Genomic DNA, 15,072 nt, shown 5'->3' with positions numbered 1-15,072 from the left:
CCTGACGCATGCCACCGTCCCTTCATGTCTGAAGGCCGCCACCATCATCCCCATTCCCAAAAGACCTGCCATAGACAGTCTCAGTGACTACAGACCCATAGCCCTCACGTCTGTAGTCATGAAGTGTTTTGAGCGGCTAGTATCTCAGCACATCAGATACTGCCTCCCTCCCTCCTTCGACCCCGACCAGATCTACAGAGGACACCATCGCCATAACACTTCACACAGTGCTGAGTCATCTGGAGAACCGGAAGAGCTATGTGAGGATGCTCTTTGTGGATTACAGCTCAGCGTTTAACACAATCATCCTGGACATATTAGTTACCAAACTGTTCAAACTGCAGATTCCCCTCCCCACCTGCACCTGGATCAAACATTTTCTCACAAACCGCCCACAATCTGTCAGACTTGGCCCCCACCTCTCCTCCACGCTCACACTCAGCACTGGTTCTCCTCAGGGCTGCGTGCTGAGCCCCCTACTGTACGCCCTGTACACTCACGACTGCGCTCCGTCCCACCTAACCAACGCCATCATTAACCAGAACAACCTGGACAAGAAGCTGCTGCTGGCCTTCTATCACTCCTCTGTGGAGAGCATATTAACATACTCTCTGGGGGTGTGGTACGCAGGCTCCACAGCTGAGGACAGGAAGGCTGTGCGGAGGGTTATTAACACCGCCCAAAAAATTATCGGCTGCCCTCTGCCCTCCCTGGACGACATATCCAGATCCCGCTGCCTCAGTAAAATTAAGGCCATCACAGGAGACTCCTCACATCCCGCCTATCATCTGTTTGACCCGTTGCCCTCCGGACGGCGCTTCAGGTCAATCAAGTCCCACACCACCAGACTAACAAATAGCTTCTTCCCCTGGGCCATACAGACTGCAAACAAACACTGACACCCCCCTCCCCCCAACCCTCTACCTCAATACAACTGTGCAATTCCACTGTGCACTTTAAGTAGTTTTTTAAAAGGCCATATTAACGCATATTTCTTTTCATTTACAATGTGTCTTCTTTTTTAAATTTGTAAATTTGTATTTTACTGTATTTATTGTATTTTATTGTATATTTTGTATATTTTTTCTCCTATGTCGAGTGCCTTATTTGTACTGTGTTTACATAAATGTTCCTCAGTGCACTGCTGTTGCAGACCACCCACAATTTCGTTGCACCCCCACCGTGCAATGACGATAAAGTCTATTCTGATTCTGATTCTGATATACATGGGCTAGAAATGGGCATACCTTTTACACAGCAAACATGGGTACTGGATGGGTCCCAAGTGGACTACATTCTCCAAAGTGAAAAGAACAGAAAATAAAATGAAATTGTACCTAGCAAAGTGATCTGCATATATATGCACCATTGAAAACATTTTTTTATTGTTGTTGTTTTTGACACTTGGGGTAATGTGCAAATGATATAGCTGGTAAGTTTAAGCCATTCAATCTAATCTAAATCTAAAATGCCAACACTGATTATGCAGTTTTGCCCAGACAAATTTCTGCTCTTTAAAAGTTTCAGTGCATTATTTTCATTATTTTCTCCTCTTGAGCATATGAATCACAAGCACACACACACAGCAATGCCCCTTTTCCACTCGCGCCACGCTCCAACTGCCATTCTGACTTTTCCACTCGCGCCACTCTCCAACTGCCGTTCTGCAGCCAAACCTACCTGAAGGTGAATTTGCCGTCAGCGTACTGTTTAGGAGGGGGCAGTGTCTCACCTCACATACCAACACACATACATTCTTTTGTTTTGGTTTCAAGGTAAGAACTACAATACTTCTGTATTAAAACTGAAAACTGGAATTTATTAGAAATACATTGTTTTCACAAACATAATGTGAACCAAAAACATTAGTTTTGGCTTCTCTGTCACATTAGAATTACAGCTAGACATTAACTAGTTAGCTATCTAGCTAACATGCTAGCTGGGTAGCCTAACTTATCCCCCCAGTTACCATAATGTTGGATATCTGAATATATTGTTTATTGTAGTTAATTAAATATTCAATAACAAAGCTGTGTCTGGCTGAGATGTCGTTCTGAATGGTTGACACAGCTTTTTAGACTAATGTTAGACTAACTAACATTTTTAGCAGGATTCATTCTCATCTGAGCGAATTATTGGGAGCCTGCTAACAACCTTGCAGGCTAATGACTCTTAGATGTGTAAAATTAATACTTTTGCATACTTCCATAGTTATACTTACTAGAATAGATATTGTTCAAATACTGGCTGGCTGACTAGCTCGCTACCTAACGTAGCTATCCATTTTTGGCAGGGGTCTGTCATGAAATGACAAGAACATTAATGCATAGCAACAAGATAGAGTCATAGATGTATTACCATCTGGGCGTTGTGTTACGCTTATTGCTGCCACGTAGTTATTTTCAGTGTGATCTTTGCCTTAGTGCGGTATCACTGTGAATGTATCATCTAGATCATGTTGATGTGAGGTACAGTACCAAAATCCAGCCTAACACATCTGATTTAATTGTGAAGAAAGTACTAAAAAGGTGTGAACCTAATTGAAATTTGGCAAATGGTTGATTCATTTATTTTCTCTTTTCAAAGGGCTGTTGGAAGAGTTTGGACAGAGGAGTGAGGAGCTGCACTGCACTTTTCTTAATAAAATAAAGCATGAACTATACTACTGGTCTCTCTTCATTGAAGCAATACATTTTACATTTTAGTGTACTTTTAAATGTAGTAGATTAAATGTACAATTGTATTTTTATGGGTTTACTGTAAAATAAGGTAAGCCAAACAGACGAATATGGTAGCCCGTATATATACCCGTTGTGGCCCATAAGAGCACTAGATAAGACCTAGCTGGGTCCCATCATCAACCCAAGTAGGCAGACTCCTGTAGGCCCCAAATGGGAGAAACCTGGGTTACCCATATGGGCCATATATGGAGCCCATCAAGGGCCCATCATCAACCCATCTGGTTGATGATGGGCCCTTGACCCATCTGGTCATTTATTGATTTAAACTACGTTAAATGCTCATGACACATCACAGCTTTTGTGAGCTCTGTGTTCTAAACGTTATTGTTCATTGCACTCAACCTAACCTAAAAGCTAACCTAAATTTAGCTCCGTTCGGTAATTTAAATTTTGTAATACAAGAAAGCTATAATGTGACACATTTAAGAGAAAGCTTTGGGATTAGTTGCCACTTAATTATTAATAATAATAATAATCCCGCCCCCAGCCCCTGACGTAGCGGTTCTTTGTTCTAGACCAGCAAAGACTTGGTGCCGCTCTCAAACCATTTTTCCTGGCTGAGAGCCGGTTCTTTGGCTGTCGAAACGCGAAGAATTGGTTTGAGATTAGGCACCGGCTCCGAACCAGCCCTCAAACTGCCTTGGTGGAAAAGGGGCATCAGATCCCACACGCTGGAAACAGCCACAGTGACTGGCTGAGCCAGTAGGGGGAAGAGATAGCGGCCTTGGTTTCACACAGATCTTTGTTCTTGATGACTCCCACTTCTGCCTCTGAGGTTCATAGTATGTGTCAGTGCTCCCGCCCCCTAGCTGTTGTGTTTTTGTTTTTCCCTGTCCATGTGCTTTTGTTTTCCTTGTGTTCTAGCCCTGCCCCGCTCTCCGCCTTGTCTCCGCCCACCTGATCATCTCCACCTGCCTGCTTGCACACCTGCTTCCCATCATCTCATCAGCCCAGCCCTATATCTGCCCTGCTTGTCTCTGTCTTGTTGCCAGTTTGTTGCAGTGTGTTTGTACCTGTCTTGTTCCCACTGTGTTTTCTGCCTGATCGCTGTTCCCTGAATCAACCCTGCCTGTGCTTTGACCTTGCTCCTGCCTGCTGCCCTGCCTTGTTCACCTGATCTACCTGACTACCTGGTTTGACCCTGCCCCGGCTTTGATTCCTGACTATGTTCGGACTGCCCGCCTGGTCTCTACCCTGCCTGTTTTTTGGTCACGATTCTGCCCTGCGTCCTATAAAGGCACTTGGAATCTGGAGTTCTTGTGGTCCGCGCCTGAGTCCTTGCCTGTGCCCTGATAGTATGTAACTGCTCTGAAACGTCTTGGCCATAGGCAGGAATGCTACTCACTTCAAAACAGGCCAGCAGCTGGCTGTGTTTTGCATCATCTGGCCCTCCTTTTAGCACAGGGAGGCATCTCCTCCAGAGTCATGAGGCTGAATATTTCCCGCACTGTGCATCACAGACAGCACAGCTCTCTGGTGCACACTACATTACACCATTAATCAGCTCTGTTCTGTGCTCTGCATATTAATTTCATGTAGTTCTCATTTATAGAGATAAAGATCTATTTTTTCCTAGATCTAATTCAAAGATCTATTGCTCCTGGATCTAATTTCTAAAGATCTAATTCAAATGAAGGGCTCTAGACAGCACCTGTCTGGGAATCAAACCTACAACTGTCTGCTCACAAGTCCAGCTCTAATATCTCTGCTTCACTACGTTGTTGCCAACCTTATGCATGGGACACTATTTGGACATTTAGGGCAGAGCCGGCCCTGACCAATTTGGTGCCCTAGGCAAGATTTTAGCTTGCATCGCAGCCAATTCCACCACCACGGTTAATTGTGGTTTTAAACCATTCTTTATGGTCAGAACATGACAAACATTTGCCAAACAGCTGAACATTTCACAAAGCTGAGATAGAACATTCAAAACAATTATAACGATAAAATCTTTTTTCAACATCAAAATATGCATGAGTAAAATTACGTAAAATCCTTTTTCAGTCCTTTTTCCTCAACAAAAACAATGTCTTAATAGAAAAATTAAGTGCTGCAGTGTGATACAACACACATGTCAGATGGCTCAGACTTCAAAGTTTTAAAGTGTTTTCAAGGATAATGTCAATAAATAAAACAATAAATACACATAGAAATCTTAATTCTGGTCAGCATGCCAAACATTTTGTACAAAGGGGTTGAAACATTTTGTAAGTGTTTTAGCTGACAATGTAAACAAAATAAATAGAAGAAAAATCTCAACTGTGGTCAGTAAAAGTTTTAAACAAGCAATGCCATTACCCTACAAGTTACGGGCAAGAAAGACAAGTCTGTTTACAATCTCAGGTTTTAAGGGCATACTCATACTAGGCCCGGTTGCCTTGTACCGGGCCCAAGCACGATTGTCCCTCCCCCCTCTCCACTCCCCCGCTGGCCTGCGCTCACATTGCGCTTAATGTTCCGGGGCCCGAGCATGCTTACGTCATCACGATGCAAACTTTTTGTGTTGAAGAAAAGCACTCACACAGCACAGTGGAGTTCATGATTGTACATTCTTTGTGGCTTATTTGGAGTCGTTTCCCAGTAAACACGCGGTGGTTGGGCCAACGTTGGCTCATGGTCATTATGGTTGGCGACCGTCACCGTCTGCTGCCAACGTTGGCACTCTGTTGGGATTCTACTTTAGCCCAATGGTCACGTAATCGTCATGAACCAACATTGGCACAACGCTGGACTACCACTCTACCCCAACCATTGCATAACCGTCATGAACCAACGATGGCACTCCGTTGGCATTGTGACTTTTACCCAACCATTGCATTTTCGCAATTAATGTTCTGGCCAACGTTAGCTCAGGACGATCGCAAGGACATTTTTGAAGTCCAAATGAAACTGCAAGACAGCTCTCAGTCTCACTCTGAACAGAGAAGTAAAGCCGCATCTGGGTAAGTAGGCTACCTCATAACAATTGTCTTATATTTCCTTAAATAAATAAACGCATCATGTCTAATTATGTAGCCTAGGCTACAGTTTGAATTGGAATGGTTACTTTAATATATGGTATTTATATATTTATTTGTTGTTGTATGTTGGTAGTTTTAGCCAGTTTTAGTGAGATGGATTTACATAACGTTACCTGGTTCTGAGGTAAATTAGTTAGTGTACGTAGCTACATAGGATATTTAGCTCTTTTAGCTAATCCCACACTGCTTGGTTAGCTAAGGCTACGTTTTTTTATAATTCATACAAACGGTTAAGTGGTTAACGTTATAAGGGTATCACAGATATTCAAATAAAATATTCCATCTGGCCTAATTAATCTTTATGACAGTGGTTGTAGTATCTAGATAGCCCACACCATAGCGCTATCAATAAGATACTGCTTCACCAAACAGCCGCCACTAGCCATCAAAGTTTGCTTAACCCTTAAACCTAGGTTAGTTGGCTACAGTTCAGCATGTCGGAAAACACAGTAACTACACTGTTAAAATAGAGTTGAGAAACCTTTAAGTGGGGTTGCGGGGTTAACTGACACATAACATTATTTTGTTTTTGTCTTTAAGGAGCTGTGCGGGCAAACATCAAAAATCACAGATGCTGACATATGTAGCCTACGTCAGTGAAAAATTGCCTGCGGTATGCTAAATACCATAACTGAGGGAGGAAGGCGAGGAACGCAAGTTTTAATTAGGCCTAAGTTTCTAAAAGTAGCCTACTGTATTTTACATGCAATTGTATTCTAAATATTTTTTTAAAAGTAACATATGTTGTCATTTGTGTTTTTGTGTATGTATTTTGTCATGGTTTAGCCCGTTAAATTGTTCCAAATACATTTCTTTTTAAGTTTGTTTTAGCTATTTATTCCATTTTAAAATCCTGTTAATGTTTTATTAAAACGTTTTAATAGAATTTAAAAAAACGATTTTTTTGTCATTTGTTCATGTTAACTTAGTTTAATAGTATAAGCTAGCCTACTCGTTTCCTCTTTGATATCTCCAACAACTACGTTAAAAGTGATAGCCTACAGATAAACACTTCTCCAACCTTAAATTCTGAATGGACATTTCTTCTGTAGCGCAGCATTTTTCGGCAAATGTGATATGTTGGATATAGAGGGCATGTAATTGTTTCATTTGCATATTAGATTTAACATTTACAGTTACAATTATATTTAACATTTACATTTAACACTTATGTTTACACAAGTTATTTCATATTTTTCATTAATGACTTTGACAGATTTGCGTCAATTTGTCTGTAAATGTATGAAAAAGTGACTGTACTGCATTTTTTTTTTTTTTTTTTACATTTGACAATGTTAAATGTGCAAAAACTGTGCAGGATAAATCAGTGGATACATTTTTACAAACGGCGGCCCATACGAGTAAAGCTCCACATTCATCCCTCAACATCAGCTGCCTCCGTAAAAATCTTCTTATACGTGCAGCACAATTAACTGAAAATCGCTGTGTTGCATAATCAATGCTAACTGGCTGGGGAGCTAGCGTTAGCTATCTAGCGATAGATTTGATAAAACATAGCTAGTTAGCTAACAGGCTACCTATCTGAACGATTCTTGAAGACTAGCTATTTAAACAGGTTGGCTGCTTAATTTGTATTACTCTGACTAAGCCCCTGACAACAGCAATGCTTACATCGCCACGTAAAGTATGGTTAGTTTTATTTCACTTCAGTAATCAAGCTAATGTGGGGATCCTCAGAGTTATTTTTAGGTGTAGATCTACAGAAGTAACCAATCAAAGATCATTTTGGAGGTAGTCAGCTTGCTATATTTAAGGAAGTCAGATAGCTAATCAAATGATGGTTTAAAGGAATTATAATGACTGGGCATGTAACTAACAGATATCCAGCTACATGTTGCTATATTTGTTAAATGGGACAGTGGCATCATTGATGTCATGTTCGAGCTCCGTGCTCGGGCCCACAAAATGAAAAGCACAACGGTCAATTCAGTGCACGACAGGAATCAACCGTTTTGTTTTCTGTGCGCGAAAGTAGCCTTTGTGCTCTCTTCAATATTTCGTGGACACAATGCTAACGTGTTTGTGTTTTTCGTTGACAAAATGCGTTATGGTGTTACATCGTTTCGTAATGCATTTATGCGTTTCGTAGCACAGAAGGCGTTCTGTGTACGAAAAAAGGTCTGTTACATTCAGTGCCCCATATCGAGCTGGCCACGGGCACTGCTTTTTCTTTGGTGTCGCTCATTTCGCTTATTCCGCTCCAGCTACAAGCATGTCAGCCGCTGTGTCTGTAAACTATACCGCGTGCTGGCCTGGATTTACACCGCTCACGTGCAACCTAACACATACCTCTATTCCTGCGACATGATTGGCAGTTCGTGGTTCATTTATGTGCAGGCTATCTAAGTATGGAAATGAATTATATCGAACATTTATAGAACATTTGTTATATTTCAGTCGAGTAAAATTATATCACGATAATTATGGTTATTGTTTTATCGCCCAGCCCTACTTACAACTATTAATTACAAAAGGTTTTAGTGTTAGTTCCCATAGCGGCGATCCATGGTGAAACGGTAGTGTTTAAAGCAAGATCACACTCTTTATAGGAAAATAAATTCCCTCCAAAACATATTTTTCAGCGGGAATGCACCTGATTTGTGGGTTCACGCATATATTGGGCGATATATTAATATGCCTGCCTTTAAGAAAATACGAACATAAAACTCTATGATGAATATAGCAATGACAATGTAGCCTAAATAAAACATATAAATAAATATAGAATGTATATTTATAATATTTATTAGTATATACATTTTTTAGAAAGTTGATATATCTCCTGTCAATACATTTGTATCCCTCTTCCTCAAAACTAATTAGCAACGCCCACAAGCTGGCTGCAGCGAGCGACAGCGACTCAGCGAATTGGCGATATACAGCGATAAAGTCGCTGTCGGTGTGAGCGCACGGTAAGCTAATAACACTCTGCTCCAACTATAACTACTATGCAATAGATAATCATTCATCACATTACCTCCGTCTGCTTCCCGTTTTTCCTCCTCTTTCCTAATAGTATGAGTATAAAGTGTATAGTATGAAAAATACTAAAAGTTCAAAATTTTGATTTTTTTTTTCCTTCCCTCATTTGGGGCGCCCCTATGGATGGACGGCGCCCCTAGCATTCGCCTATACCGCCTATGCTACGGGCCGGCTCAGATTTAGGGGATGACGTGACTGTTCCAGCAGGAAGGTCCCATATTCAGCTCTGTTAAATCAAGTCTTCCACTAGCAAGAGGGTCACCAAAGACCTGAGTGATTGCCAGCCACCTCTCCCTGTCATTATCTTGATTCTCCACACCACTGTCTTGAAACTATAGCTGTCAGATAACCAAATAATGGTCTCTTCACCTGGAAGATTTGTCCCAGCCTGCCGTGTGCCAGTGATGTTAGCTCAGGATAAGAGAGCCTGCTAAATGACTGAATGTAAATTTAACTGGAGACGAGGGGCTTATTGAAAGGATGTCCTGTTTTTGGAGCTCACCATCGATTAAGAAAATACTTTCTGTTCTTAACACTTAGGACTCTTTCTGCCTTGTGTCAAAATAAACTCCAAGCATATAATCACGATGAGCATAGTGATCGATGGTCTCCAATTTTGCATGATCATGGTCTTTTGGTCTCTATCCTCTTTGCTGCAGCTCTCCCACTCTAAGACATAGTAACTTTTCACCTCTCTGAACCAATGAGATTGACCTAGGCATCATGCATACCTCCACAGACACATAACTGATTCCATGTTTGTGGTTATATGGTCTTAACACACTGCAGAGAAGCCTGCACACACATCCTTACTAGCATCGCTAAAACAGCCTATCCTTGCATGGACAGCGCATAGTTGTTCTTGCACTTCATTAAAGGGATAAAATTGGAGTTAGCTTCATTCTGTCATACAAAGGACTGTGCTGAATAGCTCCAAACATTAATTTCATATAATTACATTTGCCTTATCTACCATTATGACATTATCAGTTTAAAATATTGCATTATATAAGGACACGGCTTATAAAATTCAATATGCTGAGATGTGTAGGAAAGAAATAACATTCATCTAAGCGGATCAAATTAAAATTTTCTTACTTTTTTACCTGTCAAATGATTTGCAAAAAGATATCCAAGTGTAGATATTACACACATGCCTGGATGTGTTTGTCATGACTCTGGTTTGAGTATGGACCTATATATAGGCCAGCAGGTATAACTGAGCATGTGAGTGTAATAGAGATATAGAGACATGCCAGTAATCAGAGAGCTCTGGGACTGACAAGGGAGCTTGGAGCAACAAATGGAGAAGCAGGGAAGAGGGTGTCTGCATCACAGCAACTTCAACTTCCTATAATGTCAGAGCCAGCCCCACAACAGCAGATTGATGAGGGAGTGCAGGTACGTAGGCAAATGTCCCCTCTACCTGCTGGTTTTCAATCAGACTTGCATGGAAGAAAATGAGCTCACCTAACCTCTATGACCAGGGAAGCCAAAACTGCATTAAACAAATTGCAAAAGTGTTCCTGTTGGCTCACACACATACACACACACACACACACACACACACACACACACACACACACAAACACACAAATGAGGCTGATTGATAAAGGCCTTGAATGGGTGGTGCCTCCGTGGCCATGTTTCCCCTGAACGACCACCTTCAGTGCCTTTTAAGGGGCTTTAGCAGGGCTGTATTTGGTATGACAGATTAACTGCGCTCTGGCAAATAGCTTGCAGCACCATTACATTAAAGCTCACAAGTCACTTAGTCACACATTCACACTCCAGACAAAGATCAGTGATACAGCGGAGAGAATAGATAATGAAACCTTAACTGCCCGCTCTGCTGTGTGTCATACGCAATTTACTGACTCATACAAGCTGAGTGATTATTCAACCAGAGATCCTTTTCTTGGTTTAATCTGCAAAGAGAGAGGGAAAGTACTTCAGAAACAAATAAAAAGCTTATAAATGTACTGAACCATTACAGCACTTTTCATACTGTTTTTGTCTTTTCAGACTGCCATTTAACTGGCCACCTTCTGCCAGCTAGTCTGCATATCGCAATCCTCATATTGAAGCATTATGTCTTTACTTTGGCTCTAAACATCCATTGTGTATTTGAATTTCATGTTTTTTTCTCTACTTGTATAATTCATCTCCAGTAGCTGAAAAGAGGTGTGCAGAGCTGTTTTAGTAGTTGTAGAGCTGTGCTTTATTCCATCTCAACCATTCTTTCATTAAGGCCCCTGTTGTCTTTGACAGGATAACCCATTCTTTGACAGCATAACCCATGTCAAGTGTCCTCATTCTTGCTCTGATGAAGTCATGGTTCATTTTATCTTTGTTCACATGTGAGCTCTTGAATTGATATGGTAATTTTTCAGCAAGATGATGACAAATACCAATATATTATTCAACATACAATTCCTTATGTTTGGCTGCTTGATGGTTCTTTGTGTGTGTGTGTGTGTGTGTGAGAGAGAGAGAGTGAGAGAGACAGAGAGAGATAAAGGGGGTTACAGTTATGGAATCAATGTGGCAGTGGATACATTGGAAATTGACATTTAAAGATCAAATTTTGCAGTTCAATCAGTAAGACACTCGTCAGCAAAGTGAAGCTAATGACTGCTCAGCCTTTTAGGAAATGCTGCAGCTGCCTAGGTTGGAAAAATCATTGCCCTGTGTGTTTAAACAAGAGCTCGGCAATTACCACATTAGGATATCATTATTAAATTGAGGTGCAGCGAACATTTCCTCACATTCTGCCCTTAAGCATTGAACAATCGCGCTGCATATTGTGCTTTGTAAGGTAAGTTTGTTTGTTTTGTGAAGTAATATTATATTTCCAGATCATGCCATGTGTTTAATGCCTCAGAAATCATTAAAAAAACAAAAAACTTGTTAAATTTCTTGAACTTCTTTAGTTAATTAGGAATCCATTACTGTAACAAGAAGTGTTGTTCACTTGCTGAAATACAAAATAGATGTCCAGGAAAGTAGACATGTTAATCAGAGAATGAAATAATCTGATTTCTGAATTCATTGATAGCTGGCACATAAAAGCAGGGGGAAGACCCTTCTGGAGGAGCTTTAAGAAAACTGCATGCGGAGGCTCATTCTCTGAAGGGTGAGCTTGTGATGGGGATTGTGTTAGCGCATGCACAGCACCCTGACCAGTGACAGCAGGGTGAGCACTCACAGGCCGGAGCTAGTCAGGACAAGTTCTGGCACTGTATTATTCCAGGGAATCCTACATACAGAAAAGTTCAAGACTCATACACTCTCTTCAGCACTACATACGCATTTTTTGTCATCTGAAAGGCTTGCTCTGTTCACCATAGTGCCTCCTGTGGACTGAGAGTTACACAAGAGAGTCAGTGTCTTCTGCTTGTAATAAAACTGGCAAGGAAATTTCTTATTCAATCAAAACCATAGACACAAAACTCTCTCTTCATAGAGATGTGTGTGTGTGTGTGTTCTGTGCTTGCTGAGATATATATCCATCATATTTTGATTGCCAATATCCCTAAGACTTCTCATTTAACCCACACTTTAACTTCAAAATACCAAGCTTACATTCACTGGCTTCTTAAAGTTCATATCCCACTCAAGTAAATAAAGCCAGGATTCCAGGAGAGAGAGCTGATTGTAGAGCACCTGGGGCAAATTCTCACAGTGGGCTTCATACAGTGTCAAGCTGTGAAAGGGGAGCAGGGCTGTTTAGTTATCCCTGACACAACCTGTGATTAAATAAATTGATCTGACTTCATCTCTGGCCAAACCAAAGCTCATAGCATGCGTGCAGCTTTTTCCCCTTTCCTGAATGCGTTTTCAGCTTTCTGTTCTTAGGGGAGGGTAATAATTCTCTCAATTCTTTGCAATATAAGACCATTCAGAAGAGCATGGCATTTTTAAACTGTGCTATTTCTTTCTGTCAAACTCTTTCAACAATCTGTTTTGTGATTGACTGAGTATGCTGCAGTGGGTGGAGAGGGAGTATCTGATGCCACTCTTCTGGAGCATGCGAATCCATCAAGACCTTCTGGGAAGGTCAAGTCCTCCCCTCACTGCAGCTCAAATTTGGCCAAATCCATTGTGCATGTCATCAGTAAAATATTTATGGTTCTTTCCATCTTTGTACCAATTAGACTGTAAGAACCTTAAATAATCCTTGAATAATTTATGGGTGATATATAGGTCTAACCTTTTCTGCGTCTCCATTATAAATTATTCAATGTACATGTTTTCCTGTAAAGGTAGCAGTTAAAGCCTATTTAAGATGCAAGTCAAAGTCAGGCGACAACAAAGAGGAAACTCAGAGACTGTTATTTATGGCTTCCCCGAATACTCCTCATTTTTCTCCCTCACACATTGAAATTAAGGAGGCAATTTCCCTTCCCAAGATGCACAACCAGCATAGCTGATTAAAATGGGCTACTATTCATAATTCCAAATTTGGTTAAGCATGAATGCATGATTACCTGTGTAGGAGTGATTATGATTACCAGCTGCAGTGTCAGACAGGTTGCCTATCCAGGTTGATGTAGTGCTGGATTCCCTGTCACCCACTGAGATCTGTGACCCTGTCTCTGCTTGCTGATTAGTGAGCACGTAGTTGTGCCCGTAGTGTTCTGCTCAAGCTTGGCTGCTTTGTGATTTGCAGGCGTGACCCCTGTTTAATTCTCCTGGCACCATCCTGAGGAGCTCCAGTCTGTTGCATACAGACCCTGCATCTGTCGCTCTCCCCTCACAAATGTGTTTGGTATCTCTGGTGGTCTGCAGGCATGTCCCACTTCACGGTGACTCCACTCCATGTATCCGATCACTACTTTGTATCTTTCTCTTTCTCTCTCCCTGCCCCTGTCGACTTCTCTGATATCCCCACTACCACCTTCAGGAGGAACCTCCACTTCCTTTCTGTGGAGAAGCTAACTGATGCTTCTCCACTGTCCCTTCGTTCCTAAAATAAATGCAGGGAGATCGCTACGCATAGAGAGTGTGCTCAGCCGTATGATGGGTGCCTCACTAGTTGCTAGCCGGTTTCCTACAGCACAGTAGTTCGGTACCATATAATGTGGTTCCGAATGATTTCCGGGTTTGGTTTTCAGTCCATTAAACAATACTCCTTCAGTTATCATTATATTTAGTTATAGTACTTGTTACGTTTTGTTTAGTTTTGCAGTTTAAGTAGGTACTGTGTACATTGGTTGTTTGTGTTCTCCCGCTCTCTCTCTCTCTCTCTCTCTCTCTTCCTGTTGCGCGGTCTCGGTGTGTGGAGGAAGCCAGCTGCTCGGGGAAGGAGGTGGTCAGAGGAAGCGCGCACCCTGACTACATCCCTTTTTTGAGGTTTTGCCGCAGATTTCGCGCAAACTTCAAGGAAGTTTCATCGTAGGAGTGGAGGGGGGGAGGAAGGGATATTGGTAGTTTGATATTAGTTTGGTAGTATTGTTATTTTGTTGTGGTTGTCATTTTGAATATAGTGTTACCTTTTTTTGTTTTGTTAAACTGTTATTCGAATATAATTCATCAAGTTTCTGAATATAGACTCCCTAGGACTCCCCTGTTCAGTGGGGGTTCGAGTTGATATATAGTCAGCATGACAGACAGAATGGTGTGAGTGAGCTGGTGTCTGCGCAGGCCGGTGCAGCTGACTAATTTGAGGTAATTTTGTTTAACTTATTATTAACTTGTTTTTTTTGTTCTTCTATTGGAATTTTGTTTTGGTTTTCGTGTCTGAATGAGGAACAATGGTGGCTACCATTTTGTCTTTGTAATAAATAAAAACCTTTCCCTGCGAATCCTGAGACCTGCTTGATTACTGCTGAGCTGGTGTGGCTCCAGTCATCCTGGAGACTCAGGTTGTTGCCTAGGTCTCACAAGTGGTGTCAGAGTGGGATGGTACGCTGAAGTGGAGCAGCAGTAAGTAGCAGGGAGGAGCCACGGTCCACAGGAGTTCCAGAGGCCAGGACATCAGACAGGTGAAGACTCCGATGACGAGGGGAGTCCTGGGAGTCCAGTGGCGGAAGCCGGAGGATGCCCTGGGCTAAGCCAAAGCTTCCACAGCTCCAGGAAGGTGATGATATCGAGCAATATCTGACCACCTTTGAGCGCCTGGCTACTGCCTACCAGTGGGAGAAAACAGAATGGACTGTGCTGTTGGTGCCCTACCTGAGTGGAAAAGCACGAAGTGCGTATGTGGCTATGGATGTGGAGGATTCCATGGACTATGACCGAGTGAAGGAGGCCATCTTGGCGAAGTACGAGATCAACCAGGAAGTGTACCGACAGAGGTCCCGAAG

The sequence above is a fragment of the Megalops cyprinoides genome, chromosome 14, assembly GCF_013368585.1.
Source record: "Megalops cyprinoides isolate fMegCyp1 chromosome 14, fMegCyp1.pri, whole genome shotgun sequence".
NCBI lineage: Eukaryota > Metazoa > Chordata > Actinopteri > Elopiformes > Megalopidae > Megalops > Megalops cyprinoides.
Note: the sequence above shows the minus strand (reverse complement) of the source record.